The 20841-nt window shown below is 43.6% G+C and overlaps 1 protein-coding gene across 5 annotated transcripts in view; it reads right to left on the reverse strand.

Moving 5' to 3' along the window:
* AOPEP (aminopeptidase O (putative)) overlaps positions 1 to 20841 on the reverse strand; it is a 374597-nt gene that overhangs the window by 33371 nt on the left and 320385 nt on the right. The window lies entirely within an intron of this gene.

The following is a 20841-nucleotide window of genomic DNA, read 5'->3' on the forward strand; positions in this document are numbered from 1 at the left end:
CAAGAGATGCGTGGGATCCTTGTGTCTACCTCTCTGACCCCAGATCCTGCCAGACCAATTACAAGGGGCCAAAGGGAAAACATTCCTGATCTGAATTTCATGCTTCTCAAGAAAATCATCACTCACGAAACAGAAACTGTAAACTCCTAAGTGATTCCGTCTATTCACCCTGCCACGACAACAATGGCATGTTTAATATACGGCTTGTTTAATATTCCTAAAGAAATTGGAATACTTTAAAGTATATTTCTAACTCTTCTTGCATTCACATTTTCATAAAAATTCCTTCTTTTTGTTTCCTTAGAATTTATGCTTTTGCCACAAGTGGTAGCTCATGCCAGTAATCCCAGCACTCTGGAAGGCCTAGACAGGAGAATGGCTTGAGCCCAGGAGTTTCAGACCAGCCTGAGCAACACAGTGAGATTTCGCCCCCTACCCACCCCCAAAATTAGGTGTGGTGGTATGCGTCTGTAATCACAGCTATTTGGGAGGCTGAGGAGGGAGGATCATCTGAGCCCAGCAGTTGGAGGCTGTGGTGAGCTACGATTAATCCAGTAGACTTCAGTCTGGGCAACAGAGCAAGACTCTGTATCCAACAACAACAACAACAAAAAGAATTAATGCTCTTACCTAAATTAATAACGGTGTACTTAATACTTGATGTATTTATCTTGAAGGAGAGTATACATTTTATAATTCTGAGTTCCTAATTTACAAACAGTGACACTTGCTAACTCCAGTTAGCCCAGCATATGAATATACCTTTACTGTAAAAAAAACGGTTGGCTGAGTCTATGAATCAAAACATCCTACATGGTATGTAGCCATGAAATGGAATACTACGTAGCTATTAAAAAGAATGAGATGGAATTATTTTTGTAATATGGGAAGATGGCAAGAAATGTTTTTAGAAAAAAGGTTCAGAATTGGCCGGGCGCGGTGGCTCAAGCCTGTAATCCCATCACTTTGGGAGACCGAGACGGGCGGATCACAAGGTCAGATCAAGACCATCCTGGCTAACACGGCGAAACCCCGTCTCTACTAAAAATACAAAAAACTAGCCGGGCGAGGTGGCAGCGCCTGTAGTCCCAGCTACTCGGGAGGCTGAGGCAGGAGAATGGCGTGAACCCGGGAGGCGGAGCTTGCAGTGAGCTGAGATCTGGCCACTGCACTCCAGCCTGGGTGACAGAGCGAGACTCTGTCTCAAAAAAAAAAAAAAAAGGTTCAGAATAAAATGTAGACTATGGTTGAATTTGTGTAAATTACATTCTAAAGACACATAATAAGAAAATAAGGAATGCTTTGTGTCAACTGTTTCTCTGAGTAACCTACCTGAACTCTCTGCCCTCTCCTCTGTCCATTTTTCTGCTTCCAGCTCAAGCTGAAATATTTTTCTGAAATCATGCTACAAGTATTTCCTAATAATTCACTTAAAAGAGAGCTCTACCTTATGAAGAAATTCATTACCACAACTAAACCTAAGAACACTGAAAGTGATTGGAGCATGTGCTGTAACCAAGTGCTGAACCAGGCAACCAGAAACCAGGCATTTCTCTAAAGCTGGTCCGGTAGTTATGGACCTTCTAGCACTAAGTGTGCACCGAGAAACCTATCATTGTCTCTCCAGTCTTAGTCATAACATTTTAACATTGGTTCTGTGCAAGCAGCAATCAAAAAGTGGAAGAATTTTAAAATTTCCAAATATTCTGTAAATAGATACATAGGAAGCACAGCATCAGTCACATGCTCAGGTTTTTACGCTGTCACTTAGAATACTAATAAATTATAAAATACCTTCAGATTTTTTTCCCAAGGGAAAAAATCAGTAATTTCATCCAAACCCAGAATTTCCTCCTTTCTATAACTTCCTACATTACTCCAGTATGTCAAAAATCAAAATCAGATGGTGTAGGATTATTTATTACAAATTTAGTGATTTTAGTTAATAATTATATCGACATGATTCTTCCTTGGTTAAATGCTTTTTATACGGCCCTGTATTCCTGGTGAACAGTAATCTATACAATGCACAAAATTACTGTGTTCATATGGACAAACAGGCAATCATCCTACCATTCAGTGTGATAATACAGTTTTTCCTCTAAATTAGAAGGGATTAGCAAATAGGGGGGAAAAACTCAGCTCTCACAGAAAATACCTATCTTCAGAATTTCATGTACAGAAAATAGGATCCTCTCCTTTGAGTTTAAACAGGAATCACTGAATTCAAAGAAAACTATATTTTAACTTCTATAAAAAGAATGTACATTTTTAAGGTGTGTCTTAAATATTGGAACCAGATTTTGCTCATTTCATGTGCTATCTACCCACATCCTTGATAGTCAAATGCTCATCACATTGAAATAAAGGACTTGATGCCCAATATAGTAAGAAGAAATAATGAGGTAACAATGTCGCCTGCAAGGAGAGCTGCCAATGAACAATCTGGTGATTTAAAGTAATTTATTAAAAGCAAATTTATACAGCAACACACGAAAATTCAGACCAGGAGTGATTCTCATTCCTCAACAAGAACATATCTAAAAAATATAAATTCATCAACTTAAAGTTTCATAAACATCCTTTACAGTACAGATCTGGTTGATGATTCTTCATCTTTAAAAAGCTAATGGTAAAATGACTGAAATGCCTCTTTAAATGTAACAAACTGTAATTAATGAAATGATAGCTCTGCAGTGTTTTTAGAGAGCAAACAGACGGGTTGTATGAGGAGTTATTAACAGTCTAGTTTGCTTTATTGTGCAAAAACTCAACTGTATGTCTCAGAGAGATCTCTCCCTTTGCCTTCCATAGTCTCCTTGTTAAAATTTACTATTAAGGATTAAGGGTTTTTTAAAATCAAAACTCACAGTTAAAAAAAAATATGGCTGGGCACAGTGGCCCAAGCCTGTAATCCCAACACTTTGGGAGGCCGAGGCACATGGATCATAAGGTCAAGAGATCAAGACCATCCTGGTCAACACGGTGAAACCTCATCTCTACTAAAAATACAAAAATTAGCTGGGTGTGGTGGCGTGTGCCTGTAGTCCCAGCTACTTGGGAGGCTGCGGCAGGAGAACCGCTTGAACCTGGGAGGCGGAGTTTGCAGTAAGTGGAGATCACCCCATTGCACTTCCGCATGGGCAACAGAGCGAGACTCCGTCTCAAAAAAAAAAAAAAAAAAAAGTAAGCCACGAAAACATTTTAGAGATAATGACATAACAGTTGCTAAGTGAGAAAAAGAACAGCAACAAAAGGACAGAGAAACCAAGTCAACCACTCCGATCCTCAGGTTAGACAAGTGATTCAAGTACGGACACACACACACACTCTTAGCAAATCCTGAAGCAGGAAACATAATTTATCAATTAATTTCACTCTCGGGTATTGATTCTGGAGTGGGAAACACTAACATTCCATTACTCTCAGTTCCCGTCCTTTCTTGTGCGTAGACACACAGTCAAGACAACATAAATATCTTTTTGGTCACATTTTATTTTCTAATATTCTTTATTTTCTATCAAATCCAAACTAAGCATAAATTTCAGCTGCATGTCTACAATTTGTCAGGTGGTTTCTGCCATCAAGTTGACAAAGCAACCTGTCCATTTGTAGGGACAGCCAATCACAACTAAGGAGCAGGGGGGAGATAGGGAGCATGGTGAGTCCAACTACATGAAGGATTGCTGGAAAAATAATGGAACTTGTTTTCATTTAATAAAAATGTGTTGCGAGTACTGTACAATCTCCTATCCAAAGTTTCAGTTTTATTTCACAGAATGATTTAATGTCTACAAGGCATAGGAGTCACATTTCCTCCAAATTCTGCACAGTTTTGGATTCTCGTCCAGACAGTTTACACACTAGATTAACTGTGAAAAGTGTTATGAGGAATAGAGCAAAGGATTAATTCCTTAACAGCCTCTTGGACATGTAGGGAAATTCACGCTATTGAAGATAAAATGAATTTAATTTCAGGAGAACAAGGGCAGAAGTCTCAGATTTTCCAGACATGTTTAACTTTCCTACATTCCATAGGACAGAAAAGGCTGCCTTGCCGATGTGTATTCTGTGAGAGGGTGATGCGAACATCGAATCTGTCTGCCCTGAAGTTACACATTTGCACAAATAGCTGAATAATTCATAAACTAAGGTACTGCCTATCACGACAGAAACTATTTTCAAGGAAACAGACAGAAACAGTGTTATAAAAGTGTTCTTCTATGTCAAAACGTCACCTTACTGCTATGAGTTTAGACATAATCTTAGGTCTACTGTGAGTTCCAGCCTGGACCCAGAGCCTGGAGTAGCCTGAAGTTGTTAGAGGAGCAGGGGATCTGAAATGAGACTTTGCTGCCAAGAAAGTATTCTCTTACATAATTTCAAGTACTTGAAAGTCAATCAACGAGTCTTCAAAAATGCAAAATAGATACTTACAAGTGGTGGTTAACTATGGATGTAAAATCCTGGTAGGTCTTTTCATAGGCGTTGGTATGAACATGATTAAAACCTAAGATGTGCTTTCTAGCAATAATCTAAATTCTCAAATGTATGCAACACTGTAGGAAATTTTTTTCAGACAAATTTCGCAAAAATGGTTAAGTTTCAACACTTCTAGTATTTCTGTATCTTCCTTTACATATGTAAAATGTGCTTCTACAAGAAAAAGTATTTTATTGGAATTTTACTTTGATGTTAAAATGTAACATTTTCTATAACTTCCAGAAGTTACAGGAATAACATTTCTAAGCTTTCTGATTATTTAAATTTTAACGGAAAACAGTCTATAGAAAACCATACTTTCTCTCCCTCCCCTCAGTATTCCTATTTATCTGCAGAAATTAAGAATTTATCTTTAAAAAAGAGGCTAAAATGAAACATAGGCTTTTAATTGTTTTTCTTATATACATTAAGCTGAAAAAGAAGCAAAACTTTTAAAATGCTCCTGTGGCTACTGCTTGCATCCCGCATTTTTACAGAATTTTCCTTTAACATATCAGAGTTCCAACGCAGCAACTATAACCTCCACCTTATACTCCAAAGTGAAGCTTGACTCCTTTAAAACAAACCGGCTTGAAAAACCAGTGAGCACAGATCCTCAAAAAGTGAAGTGGATAAACAAACTCTAAATGTTCTAAGAACCACTTTTCTTCTGATTTCACGGTACAGATCCTCATCTAGGAATTTCACAAGGAAGAGCTAACTCTGACAGAGAAATGTCTGAAACCTCACAAGCTGCCCCTCTCTGGGCAGCCCAGCCCTGTCCCCTAGAGCCGGAGTCTACAGCAGGCTCCACCGGCGGCGGCGCAGGCGAGGCCCCGTCTGGGAGAGCGCGGAGCCGGCCTGGGCAACAGGAAGGCAGGAGGGCCCGAGAGTCGGGCTGACGCGCGTGGCTGCAGAAATCCCAAGCCTGACCTGCAAGGTATGTCACTAGCTCCCTGCTGGATTTCTGCTTCGTGTGAACGTTCCTGAGCGCCCCAGAACGTGCGTGTGCCTGGCCGTTTTGATTTGAAAGCCTGGTAAATAACACACGCGCGAACTCACAACTCCGACGCCTATGCCCTCGAATGCACTCTGAATTTAAAAGGTTCCCCGCCAGCTTGGAAGAAAGCACAAGCAGCAGCAGCCACTCAGCAACCTCCCACAGCGCGCCCGAGGGACACAGCAGCCCCGCTCCCACCCTCCGCGTCACCTGGCGGCGGCAGCACGGGCTAGGAGCCGAGGGCAGGCGTGGGGGCCGCGCGAGGACCAGTCCGCGGTCCCCGCGCGCCCCTGCGGCGCGAGGCCGAGGGCGGGGAGCCCGCGCTGCTCTGGTCCCTCTGGTCCCTCTGGTCCCGGCCGGCGGGCTGGGCCGCGCTCGGTCCCCGCGCGGTCAGTCTGCAGGCCAGGCCCCGCGCCCGCGAGTATCTCGGCTGCCCGCACCTCGCCCCGCCCCTGCGCCCCAGGCCCCGCCCCGCCCCGCCCCGCCCCGGATGGGCCGCTCCCACCCGGCAATTACTCTCATGAGAAGTTCTCATCTCAGCACTTCAACAAGGTACAAACCAGCCCCAACACAGCCGGCAATTCAAATGGCTTTGAGAACAAAGGCAGTCACAGCTGTAGCAATTTCTCCTCTCATTTACACAATGTGAGGATTTTCTCTCTTTGTATATGGTATTTAAGAAAAAAAGTTTAAAACTGTAGCATACATGCCATTTCACAAGGGTATTAGTATTACGTGGAAAAACACCAGACCTGGCCGGCTTCAATTAAAAAAAAAAAAAATTTCTTACCAATAAATACATAAACTTTCAAGTTTGGTCCCTCCTGCAGAACAAATGTTCCTGGACCACCTGGTGGAAATCGGCAACATGCTGAGGTGTGAGAAGACTGTTTTCTTATAGCTTATAGATCATGTGAATAAAAGAGCAACAAACCACCCAGGGCCGCTTTCTGTAAGAATAAACACTCTATACAATTCGTAATCAGCACTGGTGGAGGCTGCTAATTGTTCACACTAAAATCAGAAAAAACAAAATGCCAGAGATAAGTTTTCTGTGTGCAAGGATGGCTTTCATGGTTAATTACTGGTGTCTTCATCCTAAACAACCAGAACATTTGCATGGCAAACAAGAAATCCGTCTCATTTCCAATCCTGCAGCAATCTCAGGAGATGAAAGTCGCCAGAATCGACCCCAACGACAAAATCAAAACTTCCAACAAGGATTATGAGGAATGTGATTTACTGAGAATAAGTGAGAGGTAGGCATTCCGAGAGTGCACGTCACAATGAAACCAGAAAGATGTGGCCCCAAACCACAGGATAGGGACCCACCTCAGGAAGGGAACTGATCAGGGCCGTTTTCCCTAGAAAACTGTAATACTCCATTCACAAGTTCTGCATGTTAAACTCTTCATTCTAATTTTAAATGTACATTAGAATGTTGTAGATGAGAAAAATTGTAACTAAAACGGGCTTAGAAAAATAAAACATCAACAACAAAGCCTACTTTGCCAGTACAGATTTGATCTTTAAATAATCTGCATCCATTTTAAAGAATTACTGAACAAAGTTTATGTGAAAGGTTAAAAAGAAAATCAGGCAATGAACTACTGAGTGGAGGAATATTAAAACCCCACCACTATAAAAACTTTGCATTAAATAGGCTGAGAGTCTTCCACTTTCAAACTGTATTTCTTTTTTCAAAAGCAGATTTTAATTTTTAAAACATTTCAGGTAAGTATGGCTTTCAGTCCCACTCCATGCATTTATAAAATGTGAGCTAAAATATCTTCATATATAAGTCAAGGAAATCCTTAACTGTTCATGTAATAGAAAACGTAGCACCTTATATTCTTACAAATGCCACGTCTGGTAACTAAATTTGCCTCTCTAAATATTAATATGACAAATAGCTGAATACAATTTAAATTGTAATAACCACTTTAAAAGTTAATCATTTTATAAACAAGAAAATCAACTGATTTTAAGTTAAAACAAACAATAAGAAACAATTTTTTTTAAAGTGAGCACTTGCAAATGCTAATATGTCTACCTGAACTTACAACTTCAGTTCCCTGAAAGTAAGATGACATTTTTAAATACTTAAAACTAAGAAAATCAGGTGTCTGGGAAGTAAAAATATAGAAAGGACTCCCAAACACTTGTTCTGCAAATGAAATAAACATGGTGAGCAATTGAGAATATAGGGAGAAAACTCCTTCGGAGAAACTGTAATATTCCCATAACACTTATCCCTCCCTATATTCCCCACACTCTCAGATCTAGAAGTCATTGTTAGCTGGGTCGATCTCTTTGTGTACAGCACAGAACACTCCCCTTCAAATGTTAAGAACACTGATAAGCTTTATGCATGTTTTCAAAAGCGTAAGAACATTAAAATTAAACATAATTCCCTTAAAAATTATGTCCGTTTGAAAAATTCTTATATACCTTTAAAAAACAAACATTCTTTAATGAGAGACAGAATAAAGAAGTTTCACAAAATACACGAAAACATTCTTGGCAAAAGTAAACCTCCACTTCAGGTACCTTCGCTATCAGCCTCATCGCTCACACATTTTAGCATGTACTTTTAAAAGCAAAAAGCCACTGCCGATTAAGTTGGTCAAATTTGCAATTCTGCTTTCAACTAAAGGGTAGAGAGTAAGCCTTGGGATAAGCCACGAAAGGTCTTGAGAGTATTTCCACTTCAGATAAGCAGGTCTCACTAACATCACAGATTTAACTTATCAAGTGATTCCAATACTATTTGTTCGCGCTATTTTTATAATCAGCATTTCGCTTTTTGGAAGCTGAATTAGTGGCCCTAGTCCTATATTTTTTTAAAAAAACCCGTATCTGGGAACTCGTATCTTCCTTTCTAAGCCCAGCGCAGTCCTCTGCTGGCCAGCAGTGCTCGGGCCACCTGAGCACCCACCCTGCATTCCTACCGTTGTTCAAAGTGGGGGTGGCGGCAAATCCCCGAACACCACTCTCCATTCTGCAGGGGCCGGCTGCACGATGCTGCCTGAAGTCTACTGGTACTGCTCCCCTCTCAACGGGCCTTGTGTTCGTTTAACGAGGGTTAGGGGAGCTACGCTACACGGACATCCGTCCCTGGAGCACCTCTGTGAAGGCAAACTACGAGGACGATTATCCACAGAAAAAAAAGAAAAGATCTGGCCCTTAGGAGCGGCAGCCGCTCTACAGCAATCCTTGACACGAGTAACTCTGGTTCTGAAGCCGAGGCCCCAGGGTGGGTGCAACGGCCTGAACCAGCGCCCTCCGCGGAGAGGACCCAGCCACCAGCATCCCTGACCGCACTGCAAGGTGAGGGAAGACTGGGACGAGAAGGCTTTAGAAAAACTCAGGCATGTCCAAAAGCCTGGCTCCAAAGCTGGGAGCACACCTATCACACGGAGGTTTTAACCAAGGCAGGTCGCGCTGGACCTGGGGCCTCTCACCGACTCCCGTCAGCAGCACACACAGCGGAGGCCCGCCGGGTGCAGGGGCGCGCCCCAGCCTGAGCCGCCCCACAGCGTCCCCGGCCCCGGCAAGCGCAAGCCCGCGTCCCTCCCGTGCCGCTGCGGAGCTGCACTGCCAGGACGCGGGTCCGCCCGCTGCAGGCGATGACACTCCCTCTTTCAAACCTGTCTCCTTTCCTCCAAGCACAGTGATTTCGCAGACGCTAGGGGCGCCGTCGGCTGGGGAGTAACCCGGGCCAGGGTCTAATCCCGCCTGGCTACTCATCTTGTGACCTCGGCACAAGCTCTGGGAAGCCCAGCTCTCCAGGGTGTCAGGAAACAGCACCGTCCTTGGCACGCCCTTCCTGGCTAAAGACCCGTTTCTGAGCATGAATGTAAAATGGCCCACCCTCTTCCCCATGTTCCTTCCACACCAACTCTGCACAGCCTGAGATGTGTGCCGCGAGGGACTGAGGCAACCCATGACCTACCAAAGGTAACCGCCAAATGTAAACTGCAGGTGCCAAGTAAGCGCTCCCCTCTCCCCCCTCCCCTACTGCCAGCGCCTGTCTAGTGCAGGCCCCAGAGGAGCACCAGGCCTGCCTTACCACCAGGTGGGTTCCCTGACGCCCACCCTGCACTCCTCTCCCGCTGGGGACTGAAAGAGTGACACACGTATGCCCTATGTGTGCAGGTCACTATGCTCATTTCCAGTCCCAATCCACTCCTCAGCTCTTCCACAAACCTTTCTGCAGCCTACTCAGCCCTCTGCCTGGAATGCCCTCTACTCAAATCACTATTCAAGGGGTCACGTTTTTCAAGAACCCTTCACCAATCTTACCCTTCCAGAGGAAGGATTTGCTTCACGGGTTTTACTCTCATTCATTTCCACGTGGGCTGTGACGCTTTTCTGCCATACAGCAGATTTATCGGAGTGCTGCTGCGCATGATGCTCCCATTTCTGAGCTCCTTGCAGGCCTGGGATGTCTTTACTTTTAATCCCTCCTCACTCTCACCCCCACCTGCATCCAGAGGAGCCAGTTGTGAATTAATGTAACCAGTCTTGTAGCAGGATCAAAGTTTCCATTTGTGCCCATTAGCAGTGATTCTTAGCAACTAAATGAAGAAAATATGTTAAAAGAGAATCAACTTTAAAAGAGAAATTCAAAGATAATACTTTTTAAGCCTTGCACCATTAATTTCACAAGCAAAGAAAACCATTACAGGTAAATGTCATGTCAATTTCGGGGGCATTTTCCCTAGGAAGCCCTTGACAGCTTAACCAGGGCAGTTCTGCTTTATGCAAATGCAGATGGTGTTTTCTCCCAGAGAACTTGGCATGTGTTATCTCAGCTGACTTTGCAATGGCCTTGTAGACAGCAGCACACATTACCCCCAGTCTTAAGATGACTGGGGAAAGAGAACACGGAAGGTCAAGCCACTTAATACACAATATGTACACAGTGGTTACAACTATGCAAAAATTTTGGGCTGGGCACCATGGCTCACATCTGCAATCCCAGCACTTGGAGGCCGAGGCTGGTGGATCACGTGGGCCCAGGAGTTCGAGATCAAACTGGGTCAAAACTGTCTCCACAAAACATACAAAAATTGGCCAGGCATGATGGCATGCACCTGTACTCCCAGTTACTTGGGAGGCTGAGGTGGGAGGATTGCTTGAGTCCGCAAGGTTAAGGCTGCATTGCGCCCTCATCTTGCCACCTGTACTCCAGCCTGGGTGACAAACTGAGATCCTGTCTCAAAAACAAAACAAAACAAACCTAAAAATTATACAGATGTGTGCACAAAAAAGGATGCTTACAGTGTTAAAACTGGAGTATCATTTTAACTGGAAGTTTTCCTACAAAGTGTTAGTACAAATTATAAAATAAAAAATGTCACAAGACAAAGCAAATGATTAACTCAATTATTCACAAGTCAATAAAACTATAACTGAATCATTCTTTTAAATAGAAATGCCAATTTCCCTCAAACTAAAACTATAGTTTTATGTCACACTGAAAATTTCTCTTTATAGTCAGTAGTGGGCATGTTAGATATTACAGTATAACAGAAACTTCATTTAATCAAAAGTACAAATGACTTTTTCTACTATAATAGCATATATCTGTGTATGCACATACATTATTTTTCCTATGGTAGTTATGAGAAGCTGTAAGAAAACTACAAAGCCATTAACTACCCCCTACCTTTTTGAAATTTTTGTGTAGATGTGGGGGGTGGTGGCTTACTTTGTTGCCTAAGCTGGTCTCGAACTCCTAGACTAAAGAGATCCTCCTGCCTTGATCTCCCAAAGTGCTGACATTACAGGTATGAGCCACTGCACCCAGCCAAAAAACTCATATCTAATACTACACTCTGTATTTGTCAACTATCCGACCCTATAAACTCCCCAATTCACTGCCCTTTACATTATCAACATCCTCTGAGGTTATAGGCAGGATAATGGCCACATTACCTGGCAAAAGGGAATTAAAATTCCAGATGGATTAAGGCTGCTCATCAACTATGAGAGTACCCTGGATTATACAGGTGGGCTCAATGTAACCATAAGGGTCCTTGTAAGTAGAAAAGGCAGGCAAGAAAGAGAACCAACAGGACAGCAGCGTGAGAAGGACTTGACCAAACCGTGCCAGCTTTAAAGATGGAGGAAGGGGCCATGAACCAAGGAATATAGGCAACCCTAAAAGCTGGACAAGGCCAGGAACTAGGTTCTCTCCTACAGTCTACAGGAAAAAAGTGCTGCGGACACCCTGACATTAGCCAATGAAGGCTGATATTGGACTTCTGGCCTCCAGATACTATAATAAATTTGTTTTAAGTCACAATATTTGTGGTAATTTGTTACAGCACAATAGGAAATTAATACATCTGAGTTCCAAGTTCCTCATAATCGATATCATTGCTTCTTAGCCTGTTTGGTGCAACACCTAAAGACAATGACATCCTTTATTTATTTTTTGAGACGAGTCTTGCTCTGTCGCCCAGGCTGGAGTGCAGTGGCGCAATCTCCTCACTGCAAGCTCTGCCTCCCGGGTTCACGCCATTCTCCTGCCTCAGCCTCCCGAGTAGCTGGGACAACAGGCGCCCGCCACCTCGCCTGGCTAATTTTTTATATTTTTAGTGGAGATGGGGTTTCACCGTGTTAGCCAGGATAGTCTGGATCTCCTGACCTCGTGATCCACCTGCCTCGGCGTCCCAAAGTGCTGGGATTACAGGCGTGAGCCACCGCGCCCGGCCAATGACATCCTTTAAAAGCTCTCAGCTACACCTAATTCATCAGCTTCCTTTCAAAAGAGGAAGGTTTCTTTCCAGTCCCTCCCCGATCCCCAAGTGTGCTGCTTTATAGATGGTTTCAGGCTCAGTTCTGGAGGTGGAAGAGTTTGCTGGGTTTGAGGGGAGAGGAGAAAAGGCGGCTACACAGGAGGTCTACGGGCCTTCTGGGTCTGGTTCTTGAACTGCCCTGCTGCTTTTATAGGGCCATGGAGGCCGGGGCAGAGCGTGTCAATGAAACAAAGCACAAACATGAAACAAAGCGCCAGAGGCCATCGCGTCCTGATCAAATCTCAGAGCGATTCCAGTTAATGAGTAACATAACTCCACCACCTTTTTCATGGCTTTAATTATTACGGCCGGTAAGAAATATTCAAGCCATCCCTGTTTAGTGATGTTTTATTTACCCCTAAAGGCTAAAGTCTTCATTAAGTGAGAAGAGTTGTGTTCAATTCAGCACATATGGTGAGATCACAGACTGGCTGACTGTACTTTTTTAGTGTCTCTCCCTCTCCGCCCCCCACCCACACACCCTCCCAAGGACTCTGAGTACACAGTTCACAATCTCAATCTGGCAATATCACAATTTCACATTACCACAAAGAATATTTTTTTTTAAATCTTATTTCTGAATAGTTTTCCTTATTCTCAATTTTTCTAGCACAAATCCATCTTCTCATAAGGCCATTTCCTACACTGATTAAAGTGCAAGTCACTCTTGCTACAAAGGAGTCTTTCTTTGCCCCCAAATGTTTCACTCACATACATGAAAACTGGCTAAGTTCCTGAATGGCACAGAGCCTTTTGGTTTGAGAAGCCTGACAAAATGTCTAAGTAGTAAAAAGAACTGGTAAAACGTGAGAGCCTGTTATTTATTGCAATTCATATATCCACAAGATCAACAGTCATTACTTGCCTCTTTTTTTTTTTTTTTTTTTGGTGTGGAGACTTAACTCTGTCATGGAACTCCCTGATTATGGTATTTTCTGAAGTTCACATTGTTATGTTTTCTAAAGGGAAACAATTAGCCAGCCATAGCTTTCCAGGCACAATCTTTGAGGAAGGGAGACTGTTTACCGTGTTTTCTATCAGAAAAGGAATGTTTGCAGCTCATCTGCACTTGGAACAATATTTTTATCTTTGGGTATCATTTGGCATTGCTGTCACTGGAGCTGCAAAAACATGGGAGGAGCTAGGAAAATCCAAACTTCTGATCCTGCACTTTGCAAGAGGAAGGACGAGCTGGGTGTAGCTCTCTCATGTGTGGCCCCACCTCCAGGAGCTTGGGCCAGGAGGGAACGGGGAATGCCTGTGCCCATCAGCAATAGGCATCCTGGGGGCACCCGGTCAGAAAGACATACAGGAGGGGAGGGCGAAAGGTCCCTGCTCTCCTCTTTCATCGCAGAGGCGGAGACAACTTCTGAGGAAGAGCTGGAATCCTGGGGTCAGGGGAGGCAGCCCGGGGGAAATGCACGTGGCCTGGGCCTCAACGCCGTTCCTTCAGAAAAAGGGGGTTACCACGTGGCTCTGTGGTGGCCCTAAGGTGGAAAGATGAACTTGGCTTTGTGTCTGATCATCCACTTTATTAGCAGGATCACACACTGTGGTACACAGCCTTTCTTCTGCTCCAGTTCTGAAGAAACCATTCCTGGTAGCAATATAATTCTAAATGGGAGTCGTAAAATACGTAATAAAGAGGCTGGGCACTACAGTTTACAGAGGATGGGAAAGCAAAGTTGATTTTGTATGTGCAACTGTTCCTGTCAACGGACGAACAAGCCTGTGGGAAGGGACTGGGGCAGCAGAATCCCCTGGTGTGCCTCTTCTCTCCTCTACCTACTGAGGTCCCCTGGGAGGGAGGAGACGCCACCTGTAACCTCTTGCTGCCCAGGTATTAAAGCAGGGCTGATGAGGCCTGTGCCTCTGAGCTCTTCTTCAATGCCCCAATGCTATTTTTATTATGTTCCCAGAATTAAACTCCAATAGCATCTTTAACATGCTTTAGTTCTGTGGGAAAAGGAAATACATCAGTCATGCAATAACTATAAAAATTTAACATCCTGGAACCTGTTTTTACAAACTCTAAATAAAAAGTCAGCAATCTTCGTCTGCCATCACAAATCATTGTTCTTGACAATAAATAACCCCAGTGGCTATTTTAAAGATTTCTTAAAATTAACATGAAGAATGAATGAATGAATGAAGAAACATGTCCATAGTAGGGGGTTGGATATGTAGGGATGGACATGTAGAACAGGAAAAGAAATGAAATCTCCCTTAACAACAAAACTTGTTCCCTTGAGGAGATGCCTTCTCTTGCAGGGGACCTTACTAGCAAGCTATAAGTTGTTTCTGTTTATACAGCCTGCCTAAAGCTTTTGAGAGAAATATTACTTATGTTAAATGTATTTAATTATAGGATAGGAATTCCTTAAAACTATGATCCAGTTTTTTGTTTGTGAGACAGGGTCTCGCTCTGTCACCCAGGCTGGAGTGCAGGGGCGTGAACACAGCTCACAGTAGCCTGGACCTCTTGGGGCTCGGGTCATCTTCTCACCTCAGCCTCCCAAGCTGCTGGGACTACAGGTGTGCGCCATCACACTTGCCTAATTTTTTCCTTTTTTTTTTTTTTTTTGTAGAGATGGGATTTCACTACGTTGCCCAGGCTTGTCTCAATTGCTGGGCTTAAGTGATCTGCCCACCTGGGCCTCCCAAAGTGCTGGGAATACAGGCATGAGCCACTGTGCCTGGCCAACAATTTCAGTTGTAAAAAAATTTTCCCATAGGTCTTATTTTTCTCATGCCCGCAATATTACTTTTCTTTGGACCATTCTCAGTTGATCCATGTTGCTCAAGATGCAGACTGCAACAGCATGGGCCGATCCCATGTTAACTCCACCATTACGCTATTCAATATTTAAAGGCATTGAACACATGCTCACATGTATTCCATTTGACTTCTGTCCATCCAGAAGGCCCACAATAACCCTCTTTCAAACCCAGAGCTGGTCACTTCTGCACATGAATCTAAACAGTGCTTGGTGTAACAGGATCATTTCGATTGCCAAATTTACTGGTAATCCTATTAAACCTTCCTCATCTGTGAACTCATCGAGGTTATCCAGAAGTCCCAATTTCCAGTACAGATGTGAAGCCACACCCCAGAACTGCTCCTATCACCTCCCACCTGGTGGCGACGGAGGCAGTGATGAGCACCCTTTGGGTCGGACCCGTCCACCTGGAAGTAACCTGGACTTACAGAGCCTGCTGCTGGCACTAAGAAGATGTACAGCTTCTAAGAATCTTAATGTAAGACTAAGTAAAAGAACAGGAAAAGAAATGAAATCTCCCTTAACAACAAAACTTGTTCCCTTGAGGAGATGCCTTCTCTTGCAGGGGACCTTGGAGGCAGAGCACACCTGATGTGCTTGCGTTGTACAGACATTAGTCACTGTGCAACAAAAGACGTTATTTATAGCTGCTGTGTCTTTACTTCCTAGGTCTAACCACCAGAATCTCTACTTAGCCAGGTCGTGGCCTGGATTTGTTTGCTATAGTTACTGAGACTGTGGCAAACATGGTTTAGTTTTTTTTATTGTTTCATTCAGTTTTGGGCGTATGTGTGTGTTTATATTCAGATTTAAAATGTGTGCAAGTTGCCTAGAAACCAAAGTGCAGAATTCACAACCTAATGCATGCTAAACTGCAGCTGCTGGGAAACAGCACGCTCCTTCACCTGCAGTCTGGGCTGGGCTCATTCCTATCTACCCTGTCATTCTAGTTTTCCAGGGAGTTTGGTTCAGTTACATCATCACTTTTGGTATAACTGGAAGGAAAGCATTGTGTTTTTATTTTTTCATCTTGCTTGAATGCCTGTTCCCCACCACCCCCCCGCCAAGAAAACGTAGGTTCTTCTCCTGCATCAGGACATATAACTTTTGGTGTGGGAGCCACAGGCTCAAGAGGCCGAGAACTTGCTTGCATGGAGCATGGATGGACAGAGGGCGGGATGGAAGGTTTCTCACGTTACTGTATTTCCCACACTGAGCACCTTTCATCTGAGGAGCTCCACACCATCTCATACGTGCCTGAGGTGCCAGCCTGAGCACCACGGTATCACACTCAGGGTCTCAAGGCAGAAAGCCACAAGATCACCGTCAATTATGAAGTGAAGCCAAATAAACCCTCAGGAATGTATTAACTTGCACTGACAGGTACTACTTAGACAAGCCCCTTCTGCTGTCCCCGCGGTTCTTCAGGAATAAGCATGGCCCTTCCCCAGGAGCAGCTGAAGGCCGCAGACAGCCGCTGAAGAGAAATAAATAGTGCTCCAGGGCTTTCCCTTCAGTTTCACTAGCAGGACCATTCCTACTCCTGAAATGCTCTCTCCTAAGTCCTTCAGCAATAGGAAACTGTGTGCAGAACAAAAGTTACGTTTGATTTTACGCCACAAAATTAGGAGTGGAAAAGAAATGTGAATATCTTATGAGAAAAAAATGCAAGTTAAACTTCCTGGAAAATGCCTGAATTCATGGAGCTTTGGTGCTTGTATACCATAAGCTCAGACAATAAAATCCCACCCACTCTCTTGAATTGCATGTGGTAATACTTTTGACAACTTTTAGGTGCCAAGGAGAAAAATATTTTTCATGGTTAACTGTACAGCCTATCATTTTCTATCAATGAACACTAATCAGTTTTCTGGCTGAAATAAAGAATGACTTCAGGCCGGGCGCGGTGGCTCAAGCCTGTAATCCCAGCACTTTGGGAGGCCGAGACGGGTGGATCACGAGGTCAGGAGATCGAGACCATCCTGGCTAACATGGTGAAACCCCGTCTCTACTAAAAATACAAAAAACTAGCCGGGCGAGGTGGCGGGCGCCTGTAGTCCCAGCTACTTCGGAGGCTGAGGCAGGAGAATGGCGTAAACCCAGGAGGCGGAGCTTGCAGTGAGCTGAGGTCCGGCCACTGCACTCCAGCCCTGGCGACAGAGCAAGACTCCGTCTCAAAAAAAAAAAAAAAAAAAAAAAAAAAAAAAAAGAATGACTTCAGGAAGAATTCTTAAGATAAAATGGTTAGGGATTGATAAAGGAAAAACACCCCCCTTTAAAAAATCAAAATAAAGGCTAAAAGGTGGGGTAAAAAAATATTATCCTGAAACTTCGTAAAACAGCTATTTAAAACCAAATCAATAATACTGCTGTGAGGTCTTTTTAGAATTTAAAGGCCTCTGTGGGTTTGCTACAATTTTCATGCCCACTCTTAGGCCGAAGACAGCTCATACATCTGTGGTGTTCAACTAACTAGCAACTTAGCTTCTGAATAAAAAGTACACAGAAATGTTGCCACTTTCTGCAAGTAGCACACTGGATTGCATGATCTGCCACGTCGCAGGGAGCATCCATCCCATGACAATGACATTGTCAAAAGATGTACACGGGCCGCGGACTGCTAAGGCAAGCTTGTGGCCAGGCTGGAAGACTGACAAGATCACAGGGCTCTAAAAACCCACAGTCCCTTCAAGGTGACTTTAAGCCCAGGTGCCCAGGCAGCAGCTGTCCCTCCATCTCTCAGCTGAGCTATGCCTGGCCACCTCTGAAACTAACTATAGTTTTATTCACCGCCCCCCCCTCCAACACACACACAAAAAGTAAGAAGAAGAAAGAAGAACAAGAAAGGAGAAAAGGAGGAGGAGGAAGAGGAGGGGGAGGAGGAGGAAAAAGAAAACAAAACCCAACATTCTGACATTTACTGAAAGGAATGAAGTGCTGCTCTTGTTTATGAAGAGCAAGTAAACACATATTTTATGGCAGATATTTGAAGATAATTAAAAAGGAAACTTTCAAAAAAGATGAAATACCTTTAAACGAGATGAAAGATTTTCTCTCACCCCAACCCCCAACGATGATTCTTGTCATTTAAAGGGCAACTACTGTTAGGAATTTGTTTAAAAGTTGGAATTTTTTTCCAAAGGCAAAAATTTAAATCAAGTAAGACCTATCAGATAAATTCCATCTTCATGAATTATAACTTAAAGAAATAAAACATTTTATTTTCATGCTTTCAAATATGAAATGTTTTAAAATATCCTGAAAAATCAGCGGTAACATCTTTAAAAAGCGGGCGAGATCAGTGGAAGATTCCACCTGCCCTGAAGCCTAGGCTTAGGGAAAATGAGATCACACAAGACCATATGCACATCCTCACAAACGAACCTGTAAACAGGACACAAATTCTTAAAGCCATCAACATCACTAGACAGCAAAAATCCAGGGAGATTTAAAACACAAATATTTGCATAATCCTTTCTATTCAAGAAAACTCAGTGTGACCACCATCATGGAAACCTGTCCCAGGGGTCTACAATGGCCACCCTCAGACCTACTTTCTGGGTAAAGCAACTGAAAGCACGTGGTAGGAGGGGAGTCTGTCGTAACTGAGTGAATGACTGGGGACAGGTGCCTGCTTTTACTGACAAGCAAGTAAGGCCACACAGCAATTTCTTTAAAAACAAAAATTATCTGGGCTGGGCGCCGTGGCTCACGCCTGTAATCCCAGCACTTTGGCAGGCTGAGGTGGGAGGAATCACCTAAGGTTGGGAGTTCAAGACCAGCCTGACCAACATGGAGAACCCTCCTCTCTACTAAAAAAATACAAAATTAGGCCGGGCGCGGTGGCTCAAGCCTGTAATCCCAGCACTTTGGGAGGCCGAGACGGGCGGATCACGAGGTCAGGAGATCAAGACCATCCTGGCTAACATGGTGAAACCCCGTCTCTACTAAAAATACAAAAAACTAGCCGGGTGACCTGGCGGGCGCCTGTAGTCCCAGCTACTCGGGAGGCTGAGGCAGGAGAATGGCGTGAACCCGGGAGGCGGAGCTTGCAGTGAGCTGAGATCCGGCCACTGCACTCCAGCCTGGGCGACAGAGCGAGACTCCGTCTCAAAAAAAAAAAAAAAAAAAAAAAAAAAAAAAAATTAGCCGGGCATGGTGGCGCATGCCTGTAATCCCAGCTACTCAGGAGGCTGAGGCAGAAGAATCGCTTGAACCCAGGAGCCAGAGGTTTCAGTGAGTTGAGATTGTGCCATTGCACTCTGGCCTGGAAAATGACAGCGAAACTCCATCTCAAAATAAAAAGAAAAATTATCTGAAGCTGGTGTCAAAGGGATTTATTTTAAAAAACAGCAAATCACTAACACAAAGGAATTTTCTTAGAGATTTACTACCCACCTTAGATACCTTTACTTAGGTCTTTCAGGATGCTCCAACTGGCCTGAACCTGACGCATCAAACTGTTAGGTCTGGCGCTGACTGCTCCTACGAGACACATCACACGAGCAGACTTTCCCAACATGCCAACAACTCATGTCCAGGTTCAGGAGAAAACTGGTATGTCATCAATGTCGAGATGGTTTTCTTTCAACCAAATACTACACGGTCTCACTCACAGGTGGGAACTGAACACACGGACACAGGGAGGGGTACATCACACACGGGAGCCTGTCATGGGGTTCGGGGGAGGCAGAGGTATTAGGAGAAATACCTAATGTAAATGACGGGTTGATGGGTGCAGCAAACCAACACGGCATATGTATACCTATGTAACAAGCCTGCACAGGTACCCTAGAACTTAAAAGTATAAAAAAAAAAAAAAAAAAAAAAAAGGAAAGAAATGGTTTTCTTTCAAATATTAAATGAAATGCTGGGTGTATCAGATGTCTGACACTTCTCTCCCAGGTTCATAACAAAACCTGAATCCTATCAATCAATCCAATGCAGCAATTAAAGGAAATCCCAGCAAGGCCCGCTTCCCAAGCTCCTCTTCTGAGAGATCTGTATCAGGAAACCAGGATCCACTTGATCTCAGAGAGCCTCATGTTGAGTCGAAGACTGTCAGTTGACCAGAATTGAGAGCGAACTTGTTCCAACCCTTCCCCATTAAAAACACAAGGGTATTTACATCTTCCAAACCAACGCCTTTAGCCCACATAAAAACTGATGAGCCAAAATGAGGCCCTGCGGGCCACTGTGTGTGATTCAAGGGAAAAATTACTAATATCCAAGTAGAGTTTCCAGATTATCTCACCTTTTCAAACTGTTTCAACCTCAGCCCTCATGCCATTCCTGTCCCATGTATAATTCTCAAATTACAACAAGCATAGTCTGAAATCCGCCCATCGAAATGCCCTGGATAGACACTTAGCATTTACCCATTTGGTAGATTCTTTGGTATTTCCTAATACTATTCTAGCAAATCCACCTATACTGCAAGGAAGGAGAAAATGGGGGAAAATATGTCTTCATGGGTGTCTGGGTCTATTTTCCCTTGTCAAGGATCTCCTTTATGAAGACACCTGTTCAAGCTACTATATAAAAGTACGGTAAAAATAAAATGGAAGCAATCGCTACCTACATCTTGGCTTCAGGCAAGAAATAAGAATATCATTGTGTTTCAAATATAACTGAAAACTCCCTTGTTTTCAAATAGGTACCCTGGAATAAAGCAATATTGACGTCAGGACTCAGAACCAAACTTCTAATGGAAGACAAGGCAGGGATGACATTGTCTTCAGTATGTCATTTAGCAATTGTCATCGCCAGT

This window comes from Rhinopithecus roxellana, chromosome 16 (genome assembly GCF_007565055.1).
Source record: "Rhinopithecus roxellana isolate Shanxi Qingling chromosome 16, ASM756505v1, whole genome shotgun sequence".
Taxonomy (NCBI): Eukaryota; Metazoa; Chordata; class Mammalia; order Primates; family Cercopithecidae; genus Rhinopithecus; species Rhinopithecus roxellana.